The sequence below is a fragment of the Zophobas morio genome, unplaced genomic scaffold (assembly GCF_036711695.1).
Source record: "Zophobas morio isolate AGI-343-1 ecotype UQ-CSIRO unplaced genomic scaffold, CSIRO_AGI_Zmor_V1 ptg000016l, whole genome shotgun sequence".
Taxonomy (NCBI): domain Eukaryota; kingdom Metazoa; phylum Arthropoda; class Insecta; order Coleoptera; family Tenebrionidae; genus Zophobas; species Zophobas morio.
This window is the reverse complement of record NW_026972121.1, coordinates 3,925,570-3,940,381: the sequence shown is the minus strand read 5'-3', so window position 1 is coordinate 3,940,381 and position 14,812 is coordinate 3,925,570. Positions and strand designations below refer to the sequence as shown.

Genomic DNA, 14,812 nt, shown 5'->3' with positions numbered 1-14,812 from the left:
AGTGAAATGGAGAAAGGAAGTGGGCGGAGCTAAGTTTACCTTTTCTATAGAGTCTTTAAGGAAGCAACAGCCCCGCCCACCCACCACACTCTTGATTCTGGTGACCACTCTTTATATTATTAATTAATGGCAACGTATTTACCTTATTCGATTCTTGGGCGAATTTATTAAACCGTTACTGAAAAAGTAGATGAATTGTGTGGAAAATATTAAGCTGATGTTAACCTATGTCAGGCATCAAAATTGCATTAAAAAGCAATATTACTGATGCTCCTCCTACTCGCAATAAACTCCACCTTAATAAATAATTTCATTGGTTCGAAGAAGAGGGGCGGTGTTTACAGTTGTACCTCATTTTGTCGACTTTATATGAATTTCAAATATTTTTTTCCAAATGTTGACGGCAAAGTCGTTTTTTGAACAAATATTAAAATTTTATTTAAAAAAAATGTAGTCCCAGATTCTCTTTTTTATATATATAAAATCCAACTTCTGACTCAGGGCCAATAAAACAAGTCATCAAAACGGAGTAGGGGTGGGTGGGTGGGGCTAGTTCTTACTTTGTTTTGAATCTTTGATGCTGCAGCTTGTCAAAAAATCAGAATTCATTTGTTATTTTAGATTAAGTAAATTATTAAGTGAGTGAAATGGAGAAAGGAAGTGGGCGGAGCTAAGTTTACCTTTTTCTATAGAGTCTTTAAGGAAACAACAGCCCCGTCCACCCACCCCACTCTTGATTCTGGTGACCACTCTTAAAATTATTAATTAATGACAACGTAATTATCTTATTAGATTCTTGGGCGAATTTATTAAACCGTTACTGAAAAAGTAGATGAACTGTGTTATTAAGCTGATGTCAAAGTATGTCAGGCGTCAGAATTGCATTTAGAAAGCAATATTACTGATGCTCCTCCTACTCGCAGTAAACTCCACCTTAATAAATCATTTCATTGGTCCGAAGAAGAGGGGCGGTGTTTACAGTTATACCTCATGTTGTTGACTTTATATGATTTTCAAATATTTTTTTCTAAATGCTGACGGCAAAGTCGTTTTTTGAACAAATTTTAAAATTTTATTTAAAAAAAATATAGTCTTAGATTCTTTTATTTGTAGGTATAAAATCCTACTTCTGACTCAAAGCCAATGAAATAAGTCTTCAAAATGGGGTAGGGGTGGGTGGGTGGGGCTACTTCTTGCCTTGTTTTTAATCTTAGATTCTGCAATTTGTCAAATCAGAATTCAATTGTTATTTTAGATTAAATAAATTATTAAGTGAGTGAAATGGAGAAAGGAAGTGGGCGGAGCTAAGTTTACATTTTTCTATAAAGTCCTTAAGGAAACAACAGCCCCGCCCACCGACCCCACTCTTGATTCTGGTGACCACACTTAAAGTTATTAATTGATGACAACGTAATTACTGAAAAAGTAGATGAATTGTGTGGAAAACATTAAGCTGATGTTAAACTATGTCAGGCGTCAGAATTGCATTAAAAAGCAATATTACTGATGCTCCTCCCACTCGCAACAAACTCCACGTTAATAAACATTTCATTGGTCCGAAGAAGAGGGGCGGTGTTTACAGTTGTACCTCATGTTGTCGACTTTATATGATTTTCAAATATTTTTTTCTAAATGCTGACGGCAAAGTCGTTTTTTTGAACAAATATTAAAATTTTATAAAAAAAAATGTAGTCCTATACTCTCTTATTTGTGGATATAAAATCCTACTTCTGACTCAGAACCAATACAATAACTCATCAAAACGGAGTAGGGGTGGGTGGGTGGGGCTAGTTTTTACGTTGTTTTGAATCTTGGATTTTGCAGTTTGTCAAATCAGAATTCATTTGTTATTTTAGATTAAATAAATTATTAAGTAAGTGAAATGGAGAAAGAAATGGGCGGAGCTAAGTTTACCTTTTTCTATAGTCTTTAAAGGAGCAACAGCCCCGCCCACCCACCCCACTCTTGATTCTGGTGACCACTCTTAAAATTATTAATTAATGACAACGTAATTATCATATTAGATTCTTGGGCGAATTTATTAAACCGTTACTGAAAAAGTAGATGAATTGTGTGGAAAAGATTAAGCTGATGTTCAAGTTTGCCAGGCGTCAGAATTGCATTAAAAAGCAATATTACTGATGCTCCTCCTACTCGCAATAAACTCCACCTTAGTAAATCATTTCATTGGTCCGAAGAAGAGGGGCGGTGTTTACAGTTGTACCTCATGTTGTCGACTTTATATGATTTTTAAATATTTTTTTCTAAATGCTGACGGCAAAGTTGTTTTTGAACTAATATTAAAATTTTATTAAAAAAAAATCCTACTTCTGACTCGCAGCCAATAAAATGAGTCTTCAAAACGGAGTAGGGGTGGGTGGGTGGGGCTAGTTCTTATTTTGTTTTGAATCTTAGATTCTGCAATTTGTCAAATCAGAATTCATTTGTTATTTTAGATTAAATAAATTATTAAGTCTGTGAAACGGAGAAAGGAAGTGGTCGGAGCTAAGTTTACCTTTTCTATAGAGTCTTTAAGGAAGCAACAGCCCCGCCCACCCACCACACTCTTGGTTCTGGTGACCCGTCTTAATATTGTTAATTAATGACAACGTAATTATATTTTTAGATTCTTGGGCGAATTTAATAAACCGTTACTGAAAAACTAGATGAATTGTGTGGAAAATATTAAGCCGATATTAAAGTATGTCAGGCGTCAGAATTGCATTATAAAGCAATATTACTGGTGCTTCTCCTACTCGCACTAAACTCCACCTTAATAAATCATTTCATTGGTCCGAAGAAGAGGGGCGGTGTTTACAGTTAGTTGTACCTCATGTTGTCGACTTTATATGATTTTCAAATATTTTTTTCTAAATGCTGACGGCAAAGTCGTTTTTTGAACAAATATTAAAATTTTATTTAAAAAAAATGTAGTCCTAGATTCTCTTATTTGTAGATATAAAATCCAATGTCTGACTCAGAGCCAATAAAAATAAGTCATCAAAACGGAGTAGGGGTGGGCGGGTGGGGCTAGTTCTTACTTTGTTTTGAATCTTAGATTCCGCAGTTTGTCAAATAAGAATTCAATTTTTATTTTAGATTAAATAAATTATTAAGTGAGTGAAATGGAGAAAGGAAGTGGGCGGAGCTAAGTTTACCTTTTCTATAGAGTCTTTAAGGAAGCAACAGCCCCGCCCACCCACCACACTCTTGATTCTGGTGACCACTCTTTATATTATTAATTAATAGCAACGTATTTACCTTATTCGATTCTTGGGCGAATTTATTAAGCCGTTACTGAAAAAGTAGATGAATTGTGTGGAAAATATTAAGCTGATGTTAACCTATGTCAGGCATCAGAATTGCATTAAAAAGCAATATTACTGATGCTCCTCCTACTCGCAATAAACTCCACCTTAATAAATAATTTCATTGGTTCGAAGAAGAGGGGCGGTGTTTACAGTTGTACCTCATTTTGTCGACTTTATATGAATTTCAAATATTTTTTTCCAAATGTTGACGGCAAAGTCGTTTTTTTAATAAATATTAAAATTTTATTTAAAAAAATGTAGTCCTAGATTCTCTTATTTGTAGAAATAAAATGCAACTTCTGACTCACAGCCAATAAAATGAGTCTTCAAAACGGAGTAGGGGTGGGTGGGTGGGGCTAGTTTTCACTTTGTTTTGAATCTTAGATTTTGCAGTTTGTCGAATCAGAATTCAATTGTTATTTTAGATTAAATAAATTATTAAGTAGATGAAATGGAGGAAGGAGATGGGCGGAGCTAAGTTTACTTTTTTCTATAAAGTCTTTAAGGAAGCAACAGCCCCGCCCACCCACCCCACTCTTGATTCTGGTGACCACCCTTAAAATTATTAATTAATGACAACGTAATTATCTTATTAGTTTCTTGGGCGAATTTATTAAACTGTTACTGAAAAACTAGATGAAATGTGTGGAAAATATTAAGCTGATGTTAAAATATGTCGGGCGTCAGAATTTCGTTTAAAAAACAATATTACTGATGCTCCTCCTACTCGCAATAAACTCCACCTTAATAAATCATTTCATTGGTCCGAAGAAGAGGGGCGGGTTTACAGTTGTTCCTCATGTTGTCGACTTTATATGATTTTCAAATATTTTTTTCTAAATGCTGACGGCAAAGTAGTTTTTTGAATAAATATTAAAATTTTATTTAGAAAAAATGTAGTCCTAGATTCTCTTATTTGTAGATATAAAATCCTACTTCTGACTCAGAGACAATAAAATAAGTCATCAAAACGGAATAGGGGTGGGTGGGTGGGGCTAGTTTTCACTTTGTTTTTAATCTTTGATTGTAAATTCGTGAAAATTCTGCAAGGTTGGAAAAATTGGAAAATCTAGAAGTTCAAGGATGCAGAAACCTTGGAAACTTCGAAAATTCTATATTCTGAAAATAGAAATCTCTCTCAGATGGGAAGTAGAAGTTTCTCTGGAAATTTGGAAATAGTAGAAATTGAAAAGTCTGGTTACTTTGAAAAATCTGCAAACTTTGATTTATCTATAAAATTCGTAAACTGGTAATTCTCTCAGGCGTCAAGTTTGGAAACTCTAGAAAGTTGAACTTTGAAAGTCTGGAGAGTCTGGAAAGTAGGTATAATTTCGAAATTTTGGAAATACAGAAGCTCTAGAGAGTCTAGGAGTTTTGATTTTTTTTTAAGGTTTGGAGTTTTGAATATTCTTTATTTTGGAAACAAAAAACTTTAGAAGGTCAAAATTAAAACCTCCTACGTACTTAGTTGTGGAATAAAATTTGTTCTTTAATGGTTGACGCAAAAAAATAAATTTAGGTTATTGGATTGTCGGCATTTTGCTAACTTAATTCGACCCTTTCATCCAAATCCGCTCTTTAGCGATCAGGTGATGCATGCAACATGGACGTGTGACGAGTTCTTATTACAAGATTGTAATTAAGCTCATTAACACAGAATCAGATGGCTCTGTCAGTCCGTAAAGTATGCACTTTGTTGTCTGCATGCACGTAATAGAATTTCGACAGCCTCATTCACTCTAGCTTTCGACGTGAAGCGCACTGGCATATGAAAGCGTCTAATGAAATTTTAGTAGTGCCATCTCCGCTATGCAGTGACCAAACTTAGTAATAGAGTTAACAACAACAACGCCAAATATGTTTAAGAGTTTCTACAACGACCTTTAACTTAAGTTTTTTTTTCTGCGTATGTTTTTAAATTTATGTTTTAAGTACTGCAGTCCCCGTAATCAATATCCACTTAGTGGAAGAAAGCTCAATTGAAAAACCAATGAAGCAGTGAAAAACGATCGCTGATAACACAAAAGTGAAGGAATCGGAGCGATAAGCAGAAAGCGAATGAGTGTTTATGTGAGCGTAAATAAGGTTCGTCAAATGTTTCGATAATTTGACACGAAGTTCAGTGTGATACAACCGAACTGGTTAGACACAGTTAGTACTAATGCGACATTTAAATTGATACCGTAACCCGTAACGGCGACTTCGGATTCATAATTGGCACCCATTCGCAGTCGGTCGAACCCATTTTCACAATTTTTTGGAGAAATTTTGAAAACTGAAAACAAATTAAAACTTGATTTAATAAAATGTAGGCAGAATATATGTTGTCAATATAAAATCCAAGTTGCATGTTAAGAATCAATAAAATGACACAATGACTTTTTCTACAGAGTCTTATGAGCAAGCAACAGACCCGCCCACCCGCCCCCTACTTCATTCTAGTGACTACTCTTGATATTGTTAATCAATGCTCCCCTAAGGTCTTGATTTAAAATACAGAAAATATATTTATAGAAGTTAATTATATATTAATATCAAAATTGTTTTCCTACTAACTTAATGACGTAATCAGATGTGGAATAATATATATTTATTAAAAACATGTTTTATAAAATTTATTATTATTACAAGAGTTCAAGTTTGTCAACGAGTTTTACGTCATTACACTGAACTTGTATAATATTTTTTAACGTTGTTGTTTAACAAACATACTTTTGACTTTGTTTTAAATATCAGATTTTACCGCATATCAGTTCAGAATTCGATTCCTATTTTACAGTTAATAAAATATTACCTTTTTTCTAGAGAGTTTTTAAACAAGCAATTTTCTCAATTTTTGGGAATTGTTCAATTTTTCGTTTTTTTATTTTCCAGTCTTGGGATGTTTTAGATTTGTATTTTTCGTTTCGCTTTTTTATTTTCTTCATTTTTTTTAATTTTTTTGGTTTTTCAGTATTCTGATTTTTAATTTTTCTTTTATCAATGTGAAGTTTCCCAATTTTTGGATTTTCAATTTTGATTTTATTGGTTTTTGTTTCTTCAGTTTTTCAATTTGCGATTTTACAATTTGTCGTTTTTTTTTGCTTCAATTTCTAATTTTTCAGTTTTCGATTCCTTAATTTCCCATTTCTTCAAATTTTTTTTATAATTTTTTGATTTTACAATTCAAATTTTCTGAATTTTCCAACAATTGGATATTTCAATTTTTAGATTTTACATTTTTTCGGGTTGCAATTTCAAGAGTTTTCAATTTTTTAATTTTTCAGTTTTTCGATTTTTAATTTTTCAAGTTTTCAAAGCTTCAATTTTTCATTTCATCAAATTTTCGAGTTGCAATATTTTGTTTTAATTCTTTATTTTCTTTATTTTTACTTGTTTTTCTATTTTTCAATTCTCCGATTTTATAATTCTTTGTTTTTCTAATTTTTGGATGTTTCAATTTTTAGATTCTGCCATTTTTCGATTTGCAATTCAACGAGTTTTCAATTTTTATTTTGTCAGATTTTGTTTTACCACTTTTTCAGTTTTTCCATTCTTCGTTTTTTTATTTCTTCAAACATTCGGTCTGCAATTTTTCGTTACGGTTTTTTATTTTGCTTATTTTTACAATTTTTCGATTTTTCAGTTCTTCAGTTTTATAATTCCTTGTTTTGTCGACTTTAATTTTTTTTTATTTTTCGTTTCTTCATTTTTTTATTTGCAATTATTCAATTTTTTTTTGATTTTCCAACTTTTGGATGTATCGATTTTTAGGTTTGTAATTTTTGCTTTCGGTTTTATATTTTCTTGATTTTTTAAATTTTTTGGGTTTTTCAATGTTCTAATTTTTAATTTTTCCTTTCTCAACGCGAAATTTGCCAATTTTTGGATTTTCAGTTTTGATTTTTTTAGTTTTTGTTTCTTCAGTTTTTCAATTTGCGATTTTCCAATTTTTTCATTTTTTTGGTTCGATTTTTAATTTTTTAATTTTCTATTTCTTCAAATTTTTCGTTTGGGTTTTTTATGTCTTTATTTTATAATTTTTTGTTTTTACAATTTAAATTTTCTGAATTTTCCAACACTTGGATATTTCTATTTTTATTTTCTTAATTTTTCCAATTTTTGGGATTTTCAATGTTCTAATTTTGAATTTTTCTTTTTTCAATGTGTGAAATTTCCAGTTTTTCGATTCATTTCTTCAAGTTTTTCGTTTCGGTTTTTATTTTCGTCATTTTTACAGAACTGTTGGGGGTTATATTTTTCGAGTTTTCAGTTTTTAATTTTTCTTATTTTTCGATCTGCAATTTTTATTTTCCTAATTGTTCTGATTTTATCAATGTTATCACTTTATATACATATTTTTTCAGTGTAAAATTTTTCAGTTTCAGGATTTTTCAATTTTTCGATTTGCAATTTTTTGGGTTTCAATTTTTGGACTTTTCAACATTTAGATTTCATGATTTTTCAGTTTTCTCGTTTCTTCATTTTTCTTCGTTTTCATTTTAATATATAAAAATAATTTTAATTTTTAAAATTTTAACTTTCTCAATTTGTAATTTTAGAATTTTTCCATTTTTCAATTATTGAAATTTACAATTTTCTCATTGGCATTTAGAATTTTCTCAATTATTCGATTTTTCAATTTTTCGATTTTTCAAATTTTCAAATCAAAAAATTGGAAAAACCGCAATAATGTAAAATTGAAAAATCAAAAATGAACGAACGAAAAAATATAAAATGAAAACTTTGAAAAATCTAAAAAATTGGAAATCAAGAATACGAAAATTTGAAGCAACGAAAAACTCAAAAATCGGTAAAAATAAAAAATTGAGATAAACTTGAAAATCGAAAAAGTGCAAAATCGAAGAGATCGAAATTTCAAAAAACTGAATAAACGAAAAATTATAAAATCAAATAGAACACCGAAAAATAAAGAAAATGAAGAAACGAAAAATTGGTTTGTAAAATCAAGAAAAAGAAAATTAAAAAATCAGGAATTTGAAAAATTGGAGAAACGAAAAATTGAAAAATTGTGAAAAAACAAAAAACCGGTAGAGTCGAGATTTTTCGAAAAATTATAAGATTTGATTTTGCGAATTTTACTTTTTAATTTTATTTTTGCTTTTTCCCTTTTTGGGTTTTTTGGACTCTTCAGATTTTTTTCTCTTTGTTTTCTTATTTTTCTTTATTTTTTGGGTGTTTGAACTTTTTGGAATTTCTGGATTCATTTGGAATTGCTAGAATTTTTTGGTATAACAATTTTTATTCAATTCTTGAATTATTGGATTCTTTGTTTTTTATTTTTCTTGTTTTTTGGAATTTCATAAAAATAATTTTTTAAATTTGTTGGCGTTTTCAATGTTCTAATTTTTAATTTTTCCTTTGTCAACGCGAAATTTGCCAATTTTTGGATTTTCAGTTTTGATTTTTTTCGTTTTTGTTTCTTCAGTTTTTCAATTTGCGATTTTCAAATTTTGTCATTTTTTTGCTTCAGTTTTTAATTTTTAAATTTTCTATTTATTCAACGTTTTCGTTTGGGTTTTTACGTCTTTATTTTATAATTTTTTGTTTCTACAATTTAAATTTTTTGAATTTTCCAACACTTGGATATTTCTATTTTTATTTTCTTAATTTTTCCAATTTTTGGGTTTTTCAATGTTCTAATTTTTAATTTTTATTTTTTCAATGTGTGAAATTTCCAATTTTTCGATTCATTTCTTCAAGTTTTTCGTTTTGGTTTTTATTTTCGTAATTTTTACAGAACTGTTGGATGTAATATTTTTCAGTTTTTAATTTTTCTATTTTTCGATCTGCAATTTTTATTTTCCTAAGTGTTCCAATTTTTCGTTTTTTCAGTGTTCTGATTTTATCAATGTTATCACTTTATATACATATTTTTTTCAGTGTGAAATTTTTCAGTTTTAGGATTTTTCAATTTTTCGATTTGTAATTTTTTGGTTTTCAATTTTTTGACTTTTCAACATTTAGATTTCATGATTTTTCAGTTTCTCGTTTCTTCATTTTAATATATTAAAATAATTTTAATTTTTAAAATTTCAACTTCCTCAATTTGTAATTTTAGAATTTCTCCATTTTTCAATTATTGAAATTTACAATTTTCTCATTGGCATTTAGAATTTTCTCAATTATTCGATTTTTCAATTTTTCGATTTTTCAAATTTTCAAATCAAAAAATTGGAAAAACCGCAATAATGTAAAATTGAAAAATTGGTCTAAAGAGTTTAGACAGTACTTCCCTCGCTGTCGGAAACTTGACGACTGCATGCCTATTGTGTTTTTTTTCTCATTACATTTTTGTAGTGGGAATTTAAAAAAAAATTGCGATGACGTCATCAACATTTTTGCAAGGACACGTATATCAGTTGGGATAGATGTAGTGTAATACTAAGAATAAAATTATTATATTCTCAAATTTTCGGGAAAATGAATTGGGTCGTTTGAATATTGATTTGTAATAATCAATAAAATAACGAAACAATTTACTCACGTATACCTACATATCAGAGGCAACTGAAAATCATGTATGTATAAACATTCTTAATTTAAGATGACAGGCGTAACAGCATACGTGAGAGCCAAACAGAGAAACTGTAAACAAAACGACCGTCGGTTTTATTGCTTCGACTTCCGCTTATTATATAAAACATTGGGTTTTATTTTAATTCTTGACGGTGAAATTCACAATTGGTTGATTATAAACATGTCTATTTCAAATTCGCGGAATCAAGTGAACGCATAAAACAAATGCAGGTCTGTAATGTTAAAGTCGATGTAAATAAGCGTGCTACCCTTATGTTTCAACCGAGTTTTTCCTTTAACAAATTTTGTGTCTACGAAATTGGGTTGGTTGGGGTGTAATACTAATAATAAGTGTTGCCTTTAATTTAATCAATTAAATAAATTGACTTCATTAATTTTTTTGAACCACCTCTTAAGAAAATCTAAAAAATATGAATGGGATGATAAATCACAAGTACAAACTCATCATATTTTTTGCATTTTAGATAGGATTTATTCAGCAAAATTTAAGGGTGACGTCATCAATTTTTTTAGGAGGGATGAACAAATACATTTTGAACAAAAGTTTACCATGCTTATAATAACTTTAAAATATTCCCAAGATTTCAAAGCATTCGGTTTTGTAATTCCTGATTAAATCGATAAAATAAATTCACGCCTTCATTAATTTTTTTGAGTCACCCTGCATATGCAAATCCAAAAATATGAATGGAATTATAAATCACAAGTACAGACTCATCATATTTTGTACATTTTAGATACGATTTATTCGGCAAACTTTTGAGCTGACGTCATCAGTTTTTTGTAGAAGATAACCAAATATATTTTGACTAAAAATTTATTATGCTCTTTATAACCTTAAAACATCTGCAAGATTTCAAAGCATTCGGTTTTGTAGTTACTGATTAAATCAATAAAATAAATTTACGCATTCATTAATTTTTTTGAGTCACCCTGTATATGCAAATCGAAAAAATTTGAATGGAATGATAAATCACAAGAAGAGACTCACCATATTTTGTACATTCTAGATATGATTTATTCGGCAAATTTTCGAGCTGACGTCATCAAGTTTTTGGAGGGGATAAGCAAATATATTTTGACTAAACATTTATTATGCTCTTTATAACCTTAAAACATCTGCAAGATGTCAGAGCATTCCGTTTTGTAGTTCCTGATTAAATCAATAAAATATATTTACGCATTCATTAATTTTTTTGAGTCACTCTGTATATGCAAATCCAAAAAATATGAATGGAGTGATAAATGACAAGTACAAGCTCATCATATTTTGCACATTTTAGATATGATTTATTCGGCAAACTTTCTAGCTGACGTCATCAAGTTTTTGGAGGGGATAAGCAAATATATTTTGACTTAACATTTATTATGCTCTTTATGACCTTAAAACATCTGCAAGATTTCAGAGCATTCGGTTTTGTAGTTCCTGATTAAATCAATAAAATATATTTACACATTCATTAATTTTTTTGAGTCACCCTGTATATGCAAATCCAAAAAATATGAATGGAGTGATGGATCACAAGTACAGGCTCATCATATTTTGTACGTTTTAGATATGATTTATTCCACAAACTTTTGAGCTGACGTCATCAAGTTTTTGGAGGGGATAAGCAAATATTTTTTGACTAAAGATTTATGATGCTCTTTATAGCCTTAAAACATCTGCAACATTTCAAAGCATTCTGGTTAGCAGATTAAAAATTAAATTTCAAAATGTTGTTTTATAATTTTGATTTTTTTTCCAAAAATCTGGACGTTTCGGGTGAAAAGTCGATTCAGAGTTGTAAACTACATGTGTAGGACTATGTTATTTTATACAATTGAAAACCCATTTACTATGTACAATTTTGAAGTGACGTCATCGCATTAGTGGTGGGGATGATTAGACAAATTTTGGTTAGCGTTTTACCATCTACATGATATTCTTAATATAAGTACAAAATTTCACAACAATCGGTCGAGTGCTTTCGGAGATTATCTGTCTAATAAAAATCCGGGACAACAGACGGACAGACGGACAGACGGACGGACAGACAGACGGAAATGGGAGACCTATTTCTTCGTCTTCTAGGGGTCATGAAAGATCGAGAAAACGTAAAAGTAGAGAGTCGGCCGACGGACTCGATTACAATACTTCCTTTGCTTACGCTCGGGAAGTAAAAATCAAAAATGAACGAACGAAAAAATATAAAATGAAAACTTTGAAAAATCTAAAAAATTGGAAATCAAGAATATGAAAATTTGAAGCAACGAAAAACTCAAAAATCGGTAAAAATAAAAAATTGAGATAAACTTGAAAATCGAAAAAGTGCAAAATCGAAAAGATCGAAATTTCGAAAAACTGAATAAACGAAAAATTATAAAATCAAATAGAACACCGAAAAATAAAGAAAAGGAAGAAACGAAAAATTGGTTTGTAAAATCAAGAAAAAGAAAATTAAAAAATCAGGAATTTGAAAAATTGGAGAAACGAAAAATTGAAAAATTGTGAAAAAACAAAAAATCGGTAGAGTCGAGATTTTTCGAAAAATTATAAGATTTGATTTTGCGAATTTTACTTTTTAATTTTATTTTTGCTTTTTCCCTTTTTGGATTTTTTGGACTCTTCAGATTTTTTTCTCTTTGTTTTCTTATTTTTCTTTATTTCTTGGGTGTTTGAACTTTTTGGAATTTCTAGAATTTTTTGGTATAACAATTTTTCTTCAATTCTTGAATTATTGGATTCTTTGTTTTTTATTTTTCTTTTTTTGGAATTTCATAAAAATAATTTTTGTTGGGGTTTTCAATGTTCTAATTTTTAATTTTTCTTTTGTCAACGCGAGATTTTCCAAATTTTTGGATTTTCAGTTTTGATTTTTTTAGTTTTTGTTTCTTCAGTTTTTCAATTTGCGATTTTCCAATTTTGTCATTTTTTTGCTTCAATTTTTAATTTTTAAATTTTCCATTTCTTCAAATTTATCGTTTGGGTTTTTTATTTTTTATTTTATAATTTTTTGTTTTTACAATTTAAATTTTCTGAATTTTCCAACACTTGGATATTTCTATTTTTATTTTCTTAATTTTTCCAATTTTTGGGTTTTTCAATGTTCTAATTTTTAATTTTTCTTTTTTCAATGTGTGAAATTTCCCAATTTTTCGATTTTTCAGTTTTTCGTTTCATTTCTTCAAGTTTTTCGTTTCGGTTTTTATTTTCGTTATTTTTACAGAACTGTTGGATGCAATATTTTTCGGTTTCTAATTTTTCTATTTTTCGATCTGCAATTTTTATTTTTATAATTGTTCCAGTTTTTCGTTTTTTCAGTGTTCTGATTTTATCAATATTAATGTACATATTTTTTCAGTGTAAAATTTTTCAGTTTCAGGATTTTTCAATTTTTCGATTTGCAATTTTTTGGTTTTCAATTTTTTGACTTTTCAACATTTAGATTTCATGATTTTTCAGTTTCTCGTTTCTTCATTTTTCTTCGTTTTCATTGTAATATATAAAAATAATTTTAATTTTTAAAATTTCAACTTTCTCAATTTGTAATTTTAGAATTTTTCCATTTTCAATTATTGAAATTTACGATTTTCTCATTGGCATTTAGAATTTTCTCAATTATTCGATTTTTCAATTTTTCGATTTTTCAAATTTTCAAATCAAAAAATAGGAAAAATTGCAATATTGTAAAATTGAAAAATCAAAAATGAACAAACAAAAAAGTATAAAATGAAAACTTTAATCTCAATCTAAAAAATTGGAAATCAAGAATATGAAAATTTGAAGCAACGAAAAACTCAAAAATCGGTAAAAATTAAAAATTGACATAAACTTGAAAATCGAAAAAGTGCAAAATCGAAAAGATCGAAATTTCGAAAAACTGAATATACGAAAAATTAGAAAATCAAATGGAACACTGAAAAATAAAGAAAATGAAGAAACGAAAAATTGGTATGTAAAATCAAGAAAAAGAAAATTAAAAAATCAAGAATTTGAAAAATTGAAGAAACGAAAAATTGAAAAATTGTGAAAAAACAAAAATCGGTAGTCGAGATTTTTCGAAAAATTATAAGATTTGATTGTGCGAATTTTACTTTTTAATTTTATTTTTGCTTTTTCCCTTTTTGGATTTTTTGGACTCTTCAGATTTTTTTCTCCTTGTTTACTAATTTTTATTTATTTCTTGGGTGTTTGAACTTTTTGGAATTTCTGGATTCATTTGGAATTTCTAGAATTTTTTGGTATAACAATTTTTTTTCAATTCTTGAATTATTGGATTTTTTGTTTTTTATTTTTCTTTTTTTTTTTGGAATTTCATAAAAAAATTTTTTTTAATTTTTCGAATTTTTCAATGTTCTAATTTTTAATTTTTCCTTTGTCAACGTGAATATTGCCAATTTTTGGATTTTCAGTTTTGATTTTTTTAGTTTTTGTTTCTTCAGTTTTTCAATTTGCGATTTTCCAATTTTTTCATTTTTTGGTTCAATTTTTAATTTTTTAATTTTATATTTCTTCAAATTTTTCGTTTGGGTTTTTTATGTCTTTATTTTATAATTTTTTGTTTTTACAATTTAAATTGTCTGAATTTTTCAACACTTGAATATTTCTATTTTTTTTGCTTAATTTTTCCAATTTTTGGGTTTCTCAATGCTTTAATTTTTAATTTTTCTTTTTTCAATGTGTGAAATTACCCAATTTTTCGATTTTTCAATTTTTCGATTCATTTCTTCAAGTTTTTCGTTTCGGTTTTTATTTTCGTTATTTTTACAGAACTGTTGGATGTAATATTTTTCAGTTTTTAATTTTTCTATTTTTCGATCTGCAATTTTTTTTTATAATTATCCCAATTTTTCGTTTTTTTCAGAGTTCTGATTTTATCAATGTTATTATCACTTTATATACAAATATTTTTTTGTGAAATTTTTCAGTTTCAAGATTTTTCAATTTTTCGATTTGCAATTTTTTGGTTTTCAATTTT

The 14,812-nt window shown here is 28.4% G+C and overlaps 1 protein-coding gene across 4 annotated transcripts in view; it reads left to right on the top strand.

Annotated features, from left to right (window-relative positions):
• LOC135129594 (pyrokinin-1 receptor-like) overlaps positions 1 to 14,812 on the top strand; it is a 149,458-nt gene that overhangs the window by 122,824 nt on the left and 11,822 nt on the right. The gene's annotated exons all lie outside the window — the stretch shown is intronic.